We start from the raw sequence: 14,640 nt of genomic DNA, 5'->3' as shown, positions 1-14,640 counted from the left end.
TTATGCAAAAATAGATGGGGTTTTGAGTAAGGGAATATATGAACATAGGGGGAATGTGGGAGGGAGGGTGGGTGGTCTACCGCTGCATTTGAAGGAAAGTACACATAAATGAAAAGGCATATTGAACATTCAATTTAAAAAAAACTGTAATTTCAGGCTTGTTATTTTACATTTGGTATTTCAACGTAGGAGCTTTCTACCATGTCTGCTTTCTCAGACCTGCTAAAGACTCCATTCCAAAGAATGCTGGGACAGCCAGAGGAAGTCCTTTTAAGTGGACGAGCAGGGTTCTTGCCCTCAAATGTGTAGACAGATACCAATGAAACCTTTGAAAATAGTGTATGTGTTTGAGTGTGCTTGTGTTTATCTGTGTGTGTGTGACCAAAAATGTATTAACGGTGCAGGGGAAATAATGCATGCATGGCAAACCATTAATTTCCATGTGAACCTCACATGGACTCAATGGGCCTCATTACGAGTGTGGAGGTAGCCATGCCCTTAGTAAGGGCATGGCTGCCTCCATACCGGGTTCCAGTACCGGGTTCCTCCAATGAGGACTTACCGGGCCATTCCAACCTTGGAGGACCCGGTAAATCCTCATTGGAAAAATCCATCCCCATTCCCATTTGAGCCCCCATAGGGCTCAATGGGAATGGGGAGGGAGCTAATAACGGGCCCGTTATTAGCTCCCTGATCCCCTCGTGGGACCCGCTAAGGACGCCTGGTTTTACCAGGCGTCCTTACCAGGTCCTGCAAGGGCACCTCGTAATAGGGCGTCCCGTAATGAGGCCCAATGTCTCTTCATCACCTTTAAATAATTCATTTATTGCGTCAACATGAGACCCTTGAGACCTCCAATTATTTTAGACTTAACAAAAAACACGCGTTGCCCTTTCAGATTTAGTTTTTTGCATCTGTGAATGACAATTCAATTCAATGTGTGGTTCTATGGCTGCAATTTGGTTGCCTACGATGGATATGTGACCTTCTAAATCTCACACTCTTGCTGTTAACAATCTTTTTTTCACTGTGGGTTTCCTGGCTTTCTTCGTGTATGTCAAAGGTGCACCAGTAAACGTACTGTGTGATGGAGTTATTTATTTGAAAGTCTGCAGGGTGTATATTGGGCATATCCATGGCTGATATACCTGTGGCTCTAAAAGCTTCAGCAAACCATTCTTAATGTGAGAGGGTTATTTTACCCCAGCCCATGGTAGACTTTAAGGGCTCAATGCATTTTTCATTGTCTTGATACAATAGGTTATTTATAATGTGATTAGAGGTTTCTAAGCGCGGACCCGGGGATCGAAAATGTGTTGCTCCATGTCGGCTTGCTTCCAAGGCCAGCACGTTGCCCCTGAGCTATCCTCCTGAGTCTTGTGCAGCATAGTGATCTAATGAGCTGAATAATTCATGTTCTCTTGAGGTGCTAGAGACCTCAGTGGTGGTGGTCTTGATTGAGGTCTGATATGCCTGTGAGGTTTCTTTGTCCTCGGGAAGGTGCGCAGTAGGAATATACGTGTCAACCAGCCTCATCACCAAGAATCAGCTCTATATTGTTGACTCTGGTCTGAGCCTTCGGAAGTAGTGTCTATCTTCAAATGCTGCGTCAAATTTTAGCCTACCCAGACATGTGTAAAGTAAATGGCTTGTAGTGTTCCTTCACTCTATGTGCTTCAGTTAATGCTATTGGAATAATGTGATAGATATGGTTCTTATGAAGGGTAGCTTCATTAGATCATGACGCCATTTTGACATGTGCAGTGGGTTTTTCATCCATCTGGAGATGGTAGCTTTACTCTTTTTAACTGCATGAATGCATTTTTTGATCCCTGTCCAGTTGCGTTGGAGGAGGTACCCACAATTATAATACGGTGCATTCAGTTTTACAGGCAAGCTTTCTAAAATGGCAGCTGGATTTACTGCCCCTATGATCAAGGCTGATGCAGTAATTGTCTTTTTTTGTTTGTTTTATTACTTATATTGCACACCAAACCCCAGGGTAACAGGGCACATTGCTTATGACAACCTACAGCTTAGTTACAATAACACAAAGGCACGTGTGGAAACAATAAATATACACAGCAAGGCAAAGCAATGGTACAAATTATTACAATCCCAGCTAAATCAGGCAGTAAATACTGAGTGGTAAATATGTAAAAAGATACAGGTTAAGTTCAGGCAGTGGGTGGACATGCAAAGTTGGTCAAGGCAGTTAGCAGTCTGTTTATTTGTCTGCATCTTTAATCCACCTTGTGAGGTTTTGTCAGAAGGTGGGGTATGGTTGATCTGACCGGAGAGTGGATGGTAGGGAGTTCCATAGTTGGGCTGCTTTGACCTGGAAGCTGCAGCCTCCGACTCTGGACAGTTTAAATCTGGGTGTTGAAATTCCGTTGGAGTTGAAGGATCTAGTGAATCTTGTTGGACTTATTCTAGTGAATCTCTTGGATAGATAACATGGTGTGGCATTGTTTAGACATTTGTAAATGAGTGAAGTCACTTTTAGCTGGATTTTCTCATAAGTCGAGAAACAGTTATTGGCTTTTCTAAATTCAGTAATGTGGGCTCTCCTGGGAATACCTAGTGCTGCTCTAAGCGCATTATTCTGCAGGATTTGGATTCTTTTGATAATTTCCTTATTGGCCCCAATGTAGGGAGAGTTGCAATAGTCCAACTTTGATAAAACAAGTGCTCTTGCTAGTGTAATGCAGCTGCTGTTGGATAGGAAGGGTTTTCCTACTCTCATCAATTTGCAGGTATAAGCGGTGGCAGAAGCCATTGAGTTGACCTGCTTGTTGAAGGAGAGGGTAGAATCCAGGTAAAAGCCCAGAGATTTTACCACATGAGTGGTGGTGATTTGATTATTGTCAATTTTAAAGGAAGAATAATTGGGACCCAGTTTTTTTAGGGTGGGGGATGTACCCAGGATAATTATTTCAGTCTTATCATCATTCAGGCATAGTCTGTGAGTGGCCATCCATGCCTGGATGATGAGATACATCCTGTTGACCAAGGCCAAATCCTTGTCGTAATCACCAGTAATTGGTAGGAGAATCTGAGTATCATCTGCATAATTAGTGTAGGTGATACCAAGAAGGTCCAGATCATCGAAAAGGGGCTTTGTGAAGATGTTGTAGAGTGTGGGAGAAACACAGGATCCCTGGGGCACTCCGCATGTGATGGGGATAGAGTCTGCCACCGCTGTGGTGGAAAAGACTCTCCTGGTCCTGTTATTTATTAAGAAAGGACTGAATCCATGCTGTGGCTTCTTCAGAGAAGTGCGCCGCCATGTCCAGATGCCTACAAAGGACCTTGTGGTCAACAAGGTCGAATGCAGCTGATAGGTCCAAAAGGAGGAGTAAGGCTGGTTTCCCTTTATCCCTGAGCTCGTCGATCCGTGCCTTTAGATCTATTAGGGCTGTTTCGGTCCCATGCTGAGGACAGAAACCAGACTGACGTACTCCTAGCAGGTGGTTGGTTTCTAGGTATTTCTGTATTTGTGAATAGCTTATCTATGATTTTTAGGAGGAATGGCACTGTGGTAATTGGGCGGTAGTTGGCAGGTATGGCTGTGTCGAGAGTCTGTTTTTTGAGCAGGGGGAGTACCCAGGATTCTTTTAAATTATCTGGTATAGAACCTGTTGTGAATGAGGCGTTAATAAGTTTCCAAATGAAGGGAGCCAAGTCTCTGGCTGCGTCCTTTATCAGTTGGGCTGGGCATTGGTCTCCCTGACAGTGTGATGGTTTGAGTGACAGTATGATTTTTTCTGTCTCAATAATGGACACTTTGGAGAACTTGAAGGGAGGGGTGTCGATGGTGTTTTTAGGAGAGGTGGTGGGTGTTTTAGGCATGGTATTCTTGGCAATTTTAGATTGGAGTGTTATAACTTTATTGGCCAGGGCTTGCTGAATATTGGTGCACCTTAGTTTATCTTTGACACAATTGCCTAGCACTGGGATGGGAGATTCGATTTCCTTTAAGATGATGAAGAGTTCCTTCGTACTAGAATTGGCTTGGGCTATTCTAGAGTTGTAGGTTTCCCGTTTAGCCAACAGTGTTTCCTTTTTCTAGAGGGTAGATATATCCCTAAGAATGCTTTTATTTTCTTCAGAGGGTTGTAGTTTCTGTGCAACCTCACATTGTCTTTTTTAGTACAAAGTGTTTTCAGGAATGGTGTGTACCAGGAATTGAGGTGGGCTTTGGGCTTGCTTTGTCTCATTTTAAGCAGTGCGATTGAGTCAAGTGCGGTGGACATAATTTTGTTGTACTCATTCACTAGAACTTCAGGGTCCAGTTTGTCTGGTAGTGAATTAAGTGTAGGAAGGATCAGTGGGAGTAAATTGTTCGGGGTGAGGTTTTTCTTGTTCCTTGTCGGTCTGGGCGGTGCTAGCTGTGTGATAGTAGGACTGGTTCTGTTAGTGTCTAGTGCAAATGTTATGAGGTAGTGGTCTGTCCAAATTTGAGGGGAGAACAATAGGATAGAGGCATTGCAGTTGTGGTCTGCCACCCAGTTGACTATTCTTCCTTTGTTATGGGTAGGATGGAGCACTCTTTGTGAAAAGCCTAGTTCAGAAAGGAGGTTAGCCACACTGGTTGCGTGTGGGTCATTTGGGTCGTTAAAACCCAGGTTAAGGTCCCCTAAGAGGATAACTTGCGACAAGATTTTTAGGTTGTGCGACAGAATAGTGGAAATATCCTCCTCAAAAGTTCCAATAGGGCCTGGAGGTCTGTAAATCAAGTGGATGGTGAGGGTTTGAGAGTTATTGATAAGTAACTTGGCTGTAAGGCTTTCGCAAGATTTAGTGTCATTAGTTGGAGCTAGCCTGTTAGATAAGTTGGATTTAAAAATAAGAGCTATGCCGCCTCCACGGGTTTCGCTTCTATCGGATCTTAAAATGGTATATCCGTTAGGAATGGCTACTATGATGGCAGGTCCTGCAGCGGCATGAAGCCAGGATTCAGTAGTAGCCAAGAAATCAAGGTTTTCGGTCTGGATGAGGTCTGCAATCTCAATGGCGTGAGCAATCATAGATCTAGCATTGATTAGAGCGCCTTTTAAGTGGGGATAATGGATGCATGTGTACATAGAGTTTCTTGGGTCGTGGCGTTAGAGTGCGTAGTTACATTATGTACCCTCAGGTGTAGGCTGCATGGTATTTCTGCACTCCTGTTAAGATGGCCACTAGGTGTGGTCTTACTGCGGTTCGACGTGGTCAGAGTTCTAGCAAGCGGTTCATATAATTTAGCTAGTCTAGCTCAGAGTCTAGCATTTCTAGAGGTAGTGTTGCATGGTTGGGAATCAAATGTGCGGGACTGCTGGTGTTCAACCTGGTCATTGTGATTAGTCAGCGATTGGGTTTGTATCTGTGTCATGGTGGGGATGTGGGCCAGGAGTTGATATGTAATACTGGCAGAGTAGGGGCTGGTAATATCCTGAGTTGCAGGCTAGGACTATCGTTAGTATGATGAGGGCTAGAGTATCTCCTAAGGTGTGCATCTTGTGGCGTTGCCAGGATGGGGTCGGGCGTATGGTCTAGAGACCAAAGGAGTTGGCAGGGTAGGGTAGGCAGAATCTATTAGTCGATAGATCAGATGCAATACAGTGTAGTACAGTGCTATGTAGGTCAGCCTAGCAGGATAGATCAGATACAATACAGTGTAGTACAGTGCCATGTAGGTCAGCCTAGCAGGATAGATCAGATACAATACAGTGTAGTACAGTGCTATGTAGGTCAGCCTAGCAGGATAGATCAGATACAATACAGTGTAGTGCAATGCTATATAGGTCAGCCTAGTGGGATAAATCAGATCATACAGCTTAGTTTAGCAGGTTAAATCAGATGCAATACAATGAGATGCAGTACTGTATGGATCAACCTATCTAGTCTTAGGTACAGCATGCTATAGCACCCAGATCCAATGGGAGATGCTAAGTTATGCATGAGTTCTCATAGGAGACTAAGGTTGTGATATTAGCACAAGAGAGGCGAGGACGTGTAACGTATGCTGCTTAATGCAGGAGAGGAGGCTCACAGTATGGCAATCAACGGGCCGAAGAACAGTGGGCATGTGATAGGTGGGAATGCGCACACATTTAAGCAAATGGGGCCAGCTCCTTAGTCGTGGTTGACGTTAGTAGACTGGCAGCTGATACAGTATGTGAGGAGTCAGAGTAAAGCGCCGATTATTGATAGAGCGCAAATGACTTGGGTGCCATGAGGTACGAGGACCCAGGCATCGGGTTGTTTTGTCCTGGTGTCTTGCATGTTTTAAGGTAACTACCGTAGGTGTGTAGACCAAATGGCGTTGTATGCTGGATTTCAGTATGCAGAGACTTGCACAGGAGCATAAACACCTCGCGTAAAAGCAGTATGGAGACAGAGTAGGGCAAGTGTATCAAATAGGGCTTACCAGCAGTCCGTGAGCATGTATATATACATCAAAGCAATATTGTTTGGGTTAGGTCCATTGATTCCATTGATTAGCAGGTGGGAAGTCGGGCAGGGGTCGTGGCCTCAGTCTCAGGCAGTTCTCAGGACAGGCTCAATACAGGAGCCTTCATTCTCCACCTCACTGCGGACGCCGGCTTGCGCCTGCCGGTGTGTCAGGGTTGGGATAGGCTAATGTACAGCCAATCAGGCGTCTGCTTGGTGAAACGAAGTAAGAGGCCCTAGAGGTCGGCCATCTTAGAGTGATCGATCCTCATCAACATCAGGGCATTTAAATATGGTGAAATCACGGCAATGTGCTGCGGGCAAACATAATGAAAACAAGACAAGAGTCTTAAACGCAAGAGTAGTTGACTTTATTGCAGGGGTGTTGCTAGGTCTAGAAAAGATCTGGGGCTACGCTAATGTCGTGACTGTTGGGACTCGGGGCTAAATAGCCTTTTGGTTGTAGCCCCTCAGCTTCTATCTGGGGCTACAGCAAAAAGACCTGGGCTATAGCCACCCACCCCAGGAACCCCTCTAGCGATGCCTCTGCTTTATTGTGCGGTTAACTGCTATGTGATTTCATGTTGCCAGAGCCAAGTGACACTGTAAGTGGTCCTCTTTGTAGGATGTTCAAATAGTGCTGCCACCCAGTTGCATCTGATCCTGCCACTTGAAATGTAGAGGGTAAGAATTATCTGCCAACAAATAAATGAAGAAAATGTGTGGAACACTCAGCTGTGTAGTGTGGGACTACCATTCGTATACATGCAGGCGGATATTTACCTTTCTGCCCCTTTCAATGGGAAATGTGAAAGGTGATTTCCCCTCTCAAACCATAGCTCATAGCACAACACATGACTGCAGAACCCAGGTTACCAATAACCAGGATGTATGTGGGTTTTTACAATAAGGGGGTCAAATCAAAGCACACTGTTTACTCCAGGGGGTCTCTCTACATGAAATGTCTAGTCTGGGTCTCCCTGGATAAGGGTGCATGCTCCTTTTGACTCATATTCTGGGATGATAATGCACCTCACTTTGTTTGTACTGTCTTGGATCCTGTTCTCATAGCTCTCTTAGCTCTCACTTTTACTTGTGGTCGGTCAGAGGCTCTTCAACCGCTGTATCATTTTGGATGCAATGACCCTAAAGTTGACTACATGCTGGCAGTGCCACTGGGGTCTGGCTTATGCTTGAGACTGCATCCTTGCTATCCAGGCGTGTTGTGCAGAGGGTACTTTGGGGTTTTCTTCTAGGAGGCTGCAACTATATGACCACGATTTATCCTTTTTTGCCTCATTAATGTCTTACTACATTCTTGTTCCTAAGGGAAAGCTGTCTAATTCATCTTGTTTATCCATTATCATCTCCTGTCTCTTGCCCAGCTACTACACTCTTTTCTAGGTGCTTAGAACCCCACCTTCTCCCATCTCCATCTCCTTCTCTGACTCAATGTTATTTTCCATGTCCTTTGTACTGATGTTTTTTTATCTCTGCCACTTAGTGGGTGTCTCCTCCATTTTTGGACTCTCCTCCGCACTTCTGTTTTCCTCTTCTTCCTCTTAATATTCACCTCCCTTACACCATACTCTTCCTCTTGGATATTCTACTTACCCTGTCAGATTTTCATCATCTCTCCACTATTTTGTTCTCCTCAATCACTTTGATGATACCTCCTTTAATCTTTCCAATATCCCTTCCTCCTATGCTTTCACAGACACCTTTCCTTCTTTCTTTATGTCCTCTCCCTCTCCCTCTAGCTACCAGCCCCCTCCCACCAACAATTAGCCTACTCTGCCTCCTAGCAACTGTTCTCCAACTTCCAGCTCTCCATTTCCACGCTGCCACACCCCACTGTTTCCCAGGGGTCATTTTATATTCCTTAAACCGCTCCCTCAGGAAGTAAGTCCCCTGAATGGTTGTCAGGTGTGGGTAATCTTCCTTATGCGTCTGTGATTGGGTTACCTAATTAAGGACTTTAGCATGTTTCAAGTCTTAGCTCCTCCCCTCAGCATAACTTGTGTTGAGCCTTGTTAATGGCCCGTCTGCCATATTGGAATGCAAAATGTAACGTGCATGTCTCTCATGTGAGGAACGAACCCTGAACATCTTGAGGCGTCCTCATATAGTCATCTTTGCTTACAAGGTTTCTCCTCTAACAGTCTATTCTAGTGGTCTCTACAGTGTGTCAGTGCTGACTTCATAAATGTATAAGGCTTCATGCCATTTTATCTTGAATCCTTCCTGGGTGCACATAACAAAAGACTGTGGGCCTGATTCATGAGACGTTTTCCTATCAGAGTGCACCATTATAAAACACTTCCATGAGTCTTTATGCTACAGGATTCACAACCTTGCATGTCCCTGGAAGAGACAACATCCCTCAAGATTGTGGTGGACACCATTAGATGAGCCCCTGCCTCCCTGCTGTGTCAGGTTATGTTTATCAGAGAATCCTCAATATATCAAGCTCTGGGTCCATCACAACACAGCGAGTGGCAGCAGCTGGCCTTCTCACGTACCCTACCTTCAGTGCTTTGTGGGGGGTGTTTGCTCATGCCTTAATTTTGTGTGTCTTATTATTTCTTGTGATGGATAATGCGTAGATTTGTAGGTAACACAAAGTTGATCCTTGGCCTTAAAAAGCAATTTAAAGAATGCATGACATGTATTTAACCGAGAGTGGATACCCATTAAGAGTTTGATACACTACTATAAATTTGCCAACACGAAGAATTATTTTATTATTATGTTTTCATTAGAATCGAGTTTACTGAAGCAATGTTATCTGCTGGGCAGCTTTGATCATTGCCATTGTTGGTGTCTATATGGTATGTCTTGCTCTGCTGGTAAGATGGCTCAGTGATATGATATAATATGATATGGCATTCATAACGTGCCTATACACAAGTGTTTCAAGGCACGAGGCAAGGGAGGGGGAACAGGGGGAAGATAACGATCTTACTAGGCCAAGTGTCATTCAGATCGTGCAAGTGCTTGGGAAGGGGGAATGTGCAAGGGGAAGGGGGAGGGGACGGTGCAGTACATGGGATAATAGAATAAATAACAACAAGTAAAGTACGGCCAGCAGGTGGCAAGTGCAAGGGTAAGTGCAGACATCAGGTGTTGAGTGCTGGTAGTGGGACTGTAGGGATACAGAAAACAGTACCCAAGTGCGGGGGTTGCCAGGAAGGCAGTGCAGGTGTGAGTGACTGGCGGGAGAAGGACCTGGGCCCGAGAACAGAGGGTGGCCAGGTAACCAGTGCAGGTTCAGTTTCAGCCAGGTGGTCAGCAGGGGAGAGGAGGGGAAAAAGCAGAAGCAAAGAGAAAGGTTTTGAGGTGCTTCCGGAACCGAAGATGATTTGCCTCAAGTTTCAGAGAGGCAGGGAGGCTGTTCCAGAGGGAGGCCCCAGCCGAGGAAAGAGATCTACCATCAACTTGTTGCTTGGAGAAGCGACTGACCCTGAGGGAGTTGGAGGTGGATGAGCGAAGAGCTCGAGAAGAAAGATATTTAGGAAGAGAGAGTTGAAGGTATTGAGGCCCCAGGCTCTAGAAGGTCTTGTGGACAATGCAGAGGGTTTTGAACTTAATCCTTGCAGCCACTGGGAGCCAGTGCAGATATTGCAGTCCTGGAGAGATACGATCCCTGGGTTTGAGGACAAGGACAAGTCTTGCAGTCCTATTCTGGATGAGTTGCAGAGGTCAGAGAGTAGAAGCAGGCAGATTTAGTAAGATGCTGTTGCAGTAGTCCAGCCCAGAGAGAACCAGAGCTCTGGAGACAGTGAGCTTCTGGGGGAAGGAGAGGAAAGAGGGAATGCCTCTGAGGAGGTGCAGCTGGTAGTGTGACTTCTTAGAGACATCAGAGATGTGAGGAGAAAAGGAGAGTGTGGAGTCGAAGGTGACCCAAAGGTTTTTAGCCTCACAGGTAGGAGCAGGAAGAGTGCGAAGAGAGGCCAGCCAGAGAGTGACAGGAAAGGAGTGACCGGGTGTGCCAATGAGGAGAATCTCAGTCTTACTGGCATTAAGGCACAGATCATTGGCTGCACACCACTCCTGGATAGCAGACAGACAGTCAGAGATGAGAGAAGGAGAAGAGGTGGCTGAAGGTAGCCTGAAAATGAGCTGAGTGTCATCCGCATAGCATTGGAAGTTGGTGCAGGGCCCGGAAATGCGGTGGGCAGGAAGTGCCAGGTATTGGTTGAACAGCCAAGGAGAGAGGTTAGACCCCTGGGGAACACCACAGGTAGAGGTAGAGATAGAGGGGAGGAAGGACCCAAGTTGAACCTGGGAGGGTCGGTCAGAAAGGAAAGAAGTCAGCCAAACCAGGGCATAACGTGTGATCCCCAGGTTATCACAGAGACGTTTGAGCAGGACGGCATGGTTGACCATGTCAAAGGCAGAGTAGAGATCAAGTAAGATGAGGACACAAGGAGTGTTGGAATCAAGGTTGGAGAGCAGGTCTTCACGGATGTTCAGGAGAGCAGTTTCTGTGCTTCTGGCAGCTCTAAAGCCAGACTGATGATCTTGGAGACACCCAACTGGTTCAGTGTGAAGATTGAGCTGGGAGATGGCCAGATTTTCCAAGAGTTTGCCCATTCAATGAGTGATGGAGATTGGGCGATACTTAACCGAGCAGGACGGGTCGGCAGAGGGTTTCTTAAGAAGGTTGGCCCAAGGGAGTGCTTCAGGGGGCAGGGAAGACTCCAGTGGCAAAGGAGTGGTTACAGAAGCTGGCCAGGGCAGGAGCCAGGGAGTCGTGGGAGTGGGAGTGGGTTGTACACTTGTTGCTGTGATCTTTGTTTGATATGCAGGTTGCAGGTTCAAATCCCAGCAATGTCAACTCAGTCTTTCATCCATCTTGGGTTGATAAATGAGTACCAATTTCGATTGGGTAATAATGTATGTAAATATGTCCTATATAAAGCGCTTTAGATTAAAGCGCTATACAAAACAAATCATTATTATTCTTTTCTTGTATATGAGAGATGTGTGACTTTTGTGCTGGTGCATAGGATGAGTAAGAGTTGAAATCAGTTTGTGAGTTGCTTGTGATTGCTGAGTAGAACGGTTTCAGATGTGTTTTCTTGTTTCATTAATATGAAGGGTAATTCAGTGTGATGGTCATCTTGTGTTGCAACTTGTTTTTTATGATTCAAGAAGAGGATGTTCGATTGTTCCATTTGTATAAAAAGGTATTGTGTGGTATTGTGTGATTCTTCGTCTGAAGCCTTCTGTTCTGGTGTAAGAAGAGGGAGGAAGTCTGATGATGTGTCATACATGCGTGCATATATGTTGCTGATTTATTTAATGTGCAATGCTGACTGCATGGTGCATATGTGGGATACCTAAGATAATTTATGTTTTGGGAGGATAGCTCAGGGGCAAAGTGCTCGCCTTGGGTGCAAGACGACACGGAGCAGCACGGGTTTGATCCCCGGGTCCGTGCTTAGAAACCTCTGGGTATTAAGCGCATTCTAAACACCCAATCATATCATATTTCAGGTAGGGAGTTGGCTTTATTGCTAGTTTGGGGGAGCATATGCCTGTGGTTTGATTTAAGTGCATATGAACTGTAATTTTCTATAGAAGACTAAATCAGTTTTCTTAAGTACATATCTGATGACGTTTGCACACATAGAACAATGTATGTTGTCACAATAATCCATTGTAGTCGTTAGAGAAGCTGGACCTGTGGCACCTAAATAAACATATGCTTTGCATATATTCTCTCGTAAGATTTTGAAACCTTTAGCACCTGTAGCGGGGGGAGGTGGGGCACAGCCAATCAGGTTCCAAGGATCGCAGGCTGAAAAATCTCAACCCACATTCCACAGAAACCGCCTGCTGCCTCCCCTGCTGCAGGTAGCCATCTTTCCCCAGCCCACCCGTTTTTGTTTTGTTTCCATTTCCCAACGCCCATCCCGTGCCCCACTTACCTTATGGTTGCAGCACCGGCTGCCGCAACAGCTTCCCTAGGGAGCCCCGCGTTCTATAACCATGAGGGCCATTTTGGATAAGTATTTTCATTCATTGAACGTGACACGCGCGGCGTCCCGTTCAATGAATGAAAATACTTTTTTTTTTAGCATCCTGGTAACCAAAGCGGTATCCCGGAGTGCTAATGGCATTAACACTCCATTCCAAGGGCCCCTAGTTAACCGCCCTCGCTTAGCTCTGGCCGTTAACTTGGGCTGCCGGGCCGTTAACCCCTCCCCCCACCACCCCTGTTCCAGCCCTTCAAACGAGCTGTTGATTGCACAATAACTCACCAAGCATCTGTTTTGAAACAAGCAAGTACTTTGGCATCCAGCTAGAAAGGATGGTGTCATTAAATAAAATATGGATATTACGTGCATAACGTCTTGTCGGTTTTCCAAGCTTTACCTTGAAGCACCCTGCATATAAAGCTGTCCAAATTTTCATGGTAAACTAACATTAAAACTGAAAACACACTATTCTACCGTTTGCAACATTAGAAACAGTGCTTATTTTCTGAGTCAGAGAAAGATACTTTAGTCTTGTAGAGAAACAAATCAATGTCTTCTTCAGAGACCAAAGAAAATCCGTTTACCAACATTTTGTCGTATTTTTGGAGGCCAAGAGTAAGGGTGGCAAACAAATCGATCTCACACTTGACTAACTCAAGAAAATTGATGGTTTTCTAATGTGTAAAGGCCGAACACAGTGCACCTCCACCGCTGCACCGTGCCAACATGATGCCAGTAAGTCCCAAGTGAAGTTTGTCTCAGAGACAAAGGCAGCACGAGCTCCCGCAACTGATACTTGATAGCTCTCTTTGGTGGCATGTTGCTGACTGTCTGGTTCATGTGAACCCGACTTTTAATGTGGACATCTGGGCAAAGGCGTCTTGCACGGAGTGCATATCACTTAGAGAGTGTTTTTTTCATCATTTTGAGAGTGTTTTTATAACCCGCGGCTCACAAAGGTACTGCACTTTTAAAAATCCATGACTGTGTTGCCATGTGACTTTCCTCTCCTGTCTGCCTTGTGTGTGCATGTGAGCTCTGGAACCTTAGTGTGGAATGTTGGGGGTCTTCCTTGAGTGTTCATTGGATGTTGGTTGAAAGTTAGCTGCCTGCGAGGGTGGGTGCCGGTGAAGGACTCTGTCTACCTTTAACCTAAAGTTTTTACCTGAAACCTGTACCTGGAACTTGAAGAAAAAAAGTTGTTTGCTTACCTGAGACTACAGTATCATCATTGAAGGAACCTCCTTTATTCCATGTAACACGAGGGCCCTTATTCACAGAGTGGTTTCCAATGGGGTTTTACCATTATAAAATGCTTCTGTGAATTAGGCGCTATACTTGAGTGTTTAGAAATTGCATTTATCTGAATTGGAAATCATTTTTAAAGAGATTTCCTGCTGTTTAATTATTATTCTTTTGGTCAAAAGTGTGCAAGCCCCTCTACTGAGAGCCAAACTGTGGGATAGTGCTCACTCAGGGGGTCTAGTTTGATTTGCACAATTATAAATGTTTTGAGATAGCCACAAAAGAAGGGGGACCTACAGGGTTTTAAGTGGGCTGGAGCTAACCAGGACCGAGTCTGCTGTCTCCAAAAACCTCTCAGGATATGGCTCCGTCCGTCCTCCAATAATCGGGACTTGACAGCAACCTCTCTGTTGCACTGTGTTATGCTTGAATGTGCGCTTCAGTATGCTTGATGTGTTCAATCTTTTTTAGGAACGGCGTGCATTTAGGGAACTGCTTAGTTATCCTGTGCTCACAGAAGACAGCCTGGGCATGAAAGCCCGTTCTCTCCAAAGTAGTACATTTGGGTTTGTGGTTTGCAGAAAAATCACTGCTATGGTGAGAGTTCTGACAAATGAAATGAACAGCAAGCTAAGTGTGAATTACGTTTTCAGAAGGGTTGCAGGCTTGAATTACTATCACAGGCATATTTGTTAAGTTGGTGGTCATTCATAAGTTCCCAAAATGCACTCTGATTTCATACAAAGCATCCAGCCTCCATAGGCATGAGGAGTTGGGTTACCCGCGGCCCACACTCAGATAGGTCAAATGCAGTGTGATTTGTAGAGGTGCTACTGCCTTCAAGCATAGTGCTTGTTATCCTGCTTGTCGATGAGGAGCTTGTGCTGACACATACCAATCTCCCGTGAGGCAGGTTAATACATTCTCTCCAACAGTGCAGCAGATAGGGCACCGCAGAAGCAGACTCAACTTT

At 45.2% G+C, this 14,640-nt stretch overlaps 1 protein-coding gene across 1 annotated transcript in view; it reads right to left on the bottom strand.

Annotated features, from left to right (window-relative positions):
• AGBL1 (AGBL carboxypeptidase 1) overlaps positions 1-14,640 on the bottom strand; it is a 3,520,373-nt gene that overhangs the window by 1,445,397 nt on the left and 2,060,336 nt on the right. The gene's annotated exons all lie outside the window — the stretch shown is intronic.

The sequence above is a fragment of the Ambystoma mexicanum genome, chromosome 11, assembly GCF_040938575.1.
Source record: "Ambystoma mexicanum isolate Mex_15411 chromosome 11, UKY_AmexF1_1, whole genome shotgun sequence".
In the NCBI taxonomy this organism is placed as follows: Eukaryota; Metazoa; Chordata; class Amphibia; order Caudata; family Ambystomatidae; genus Ambystoma; species Ambystoma mexicanum.
This window is presented reverse-complemented; position numbering and strand designations above follow the sequence as displayed.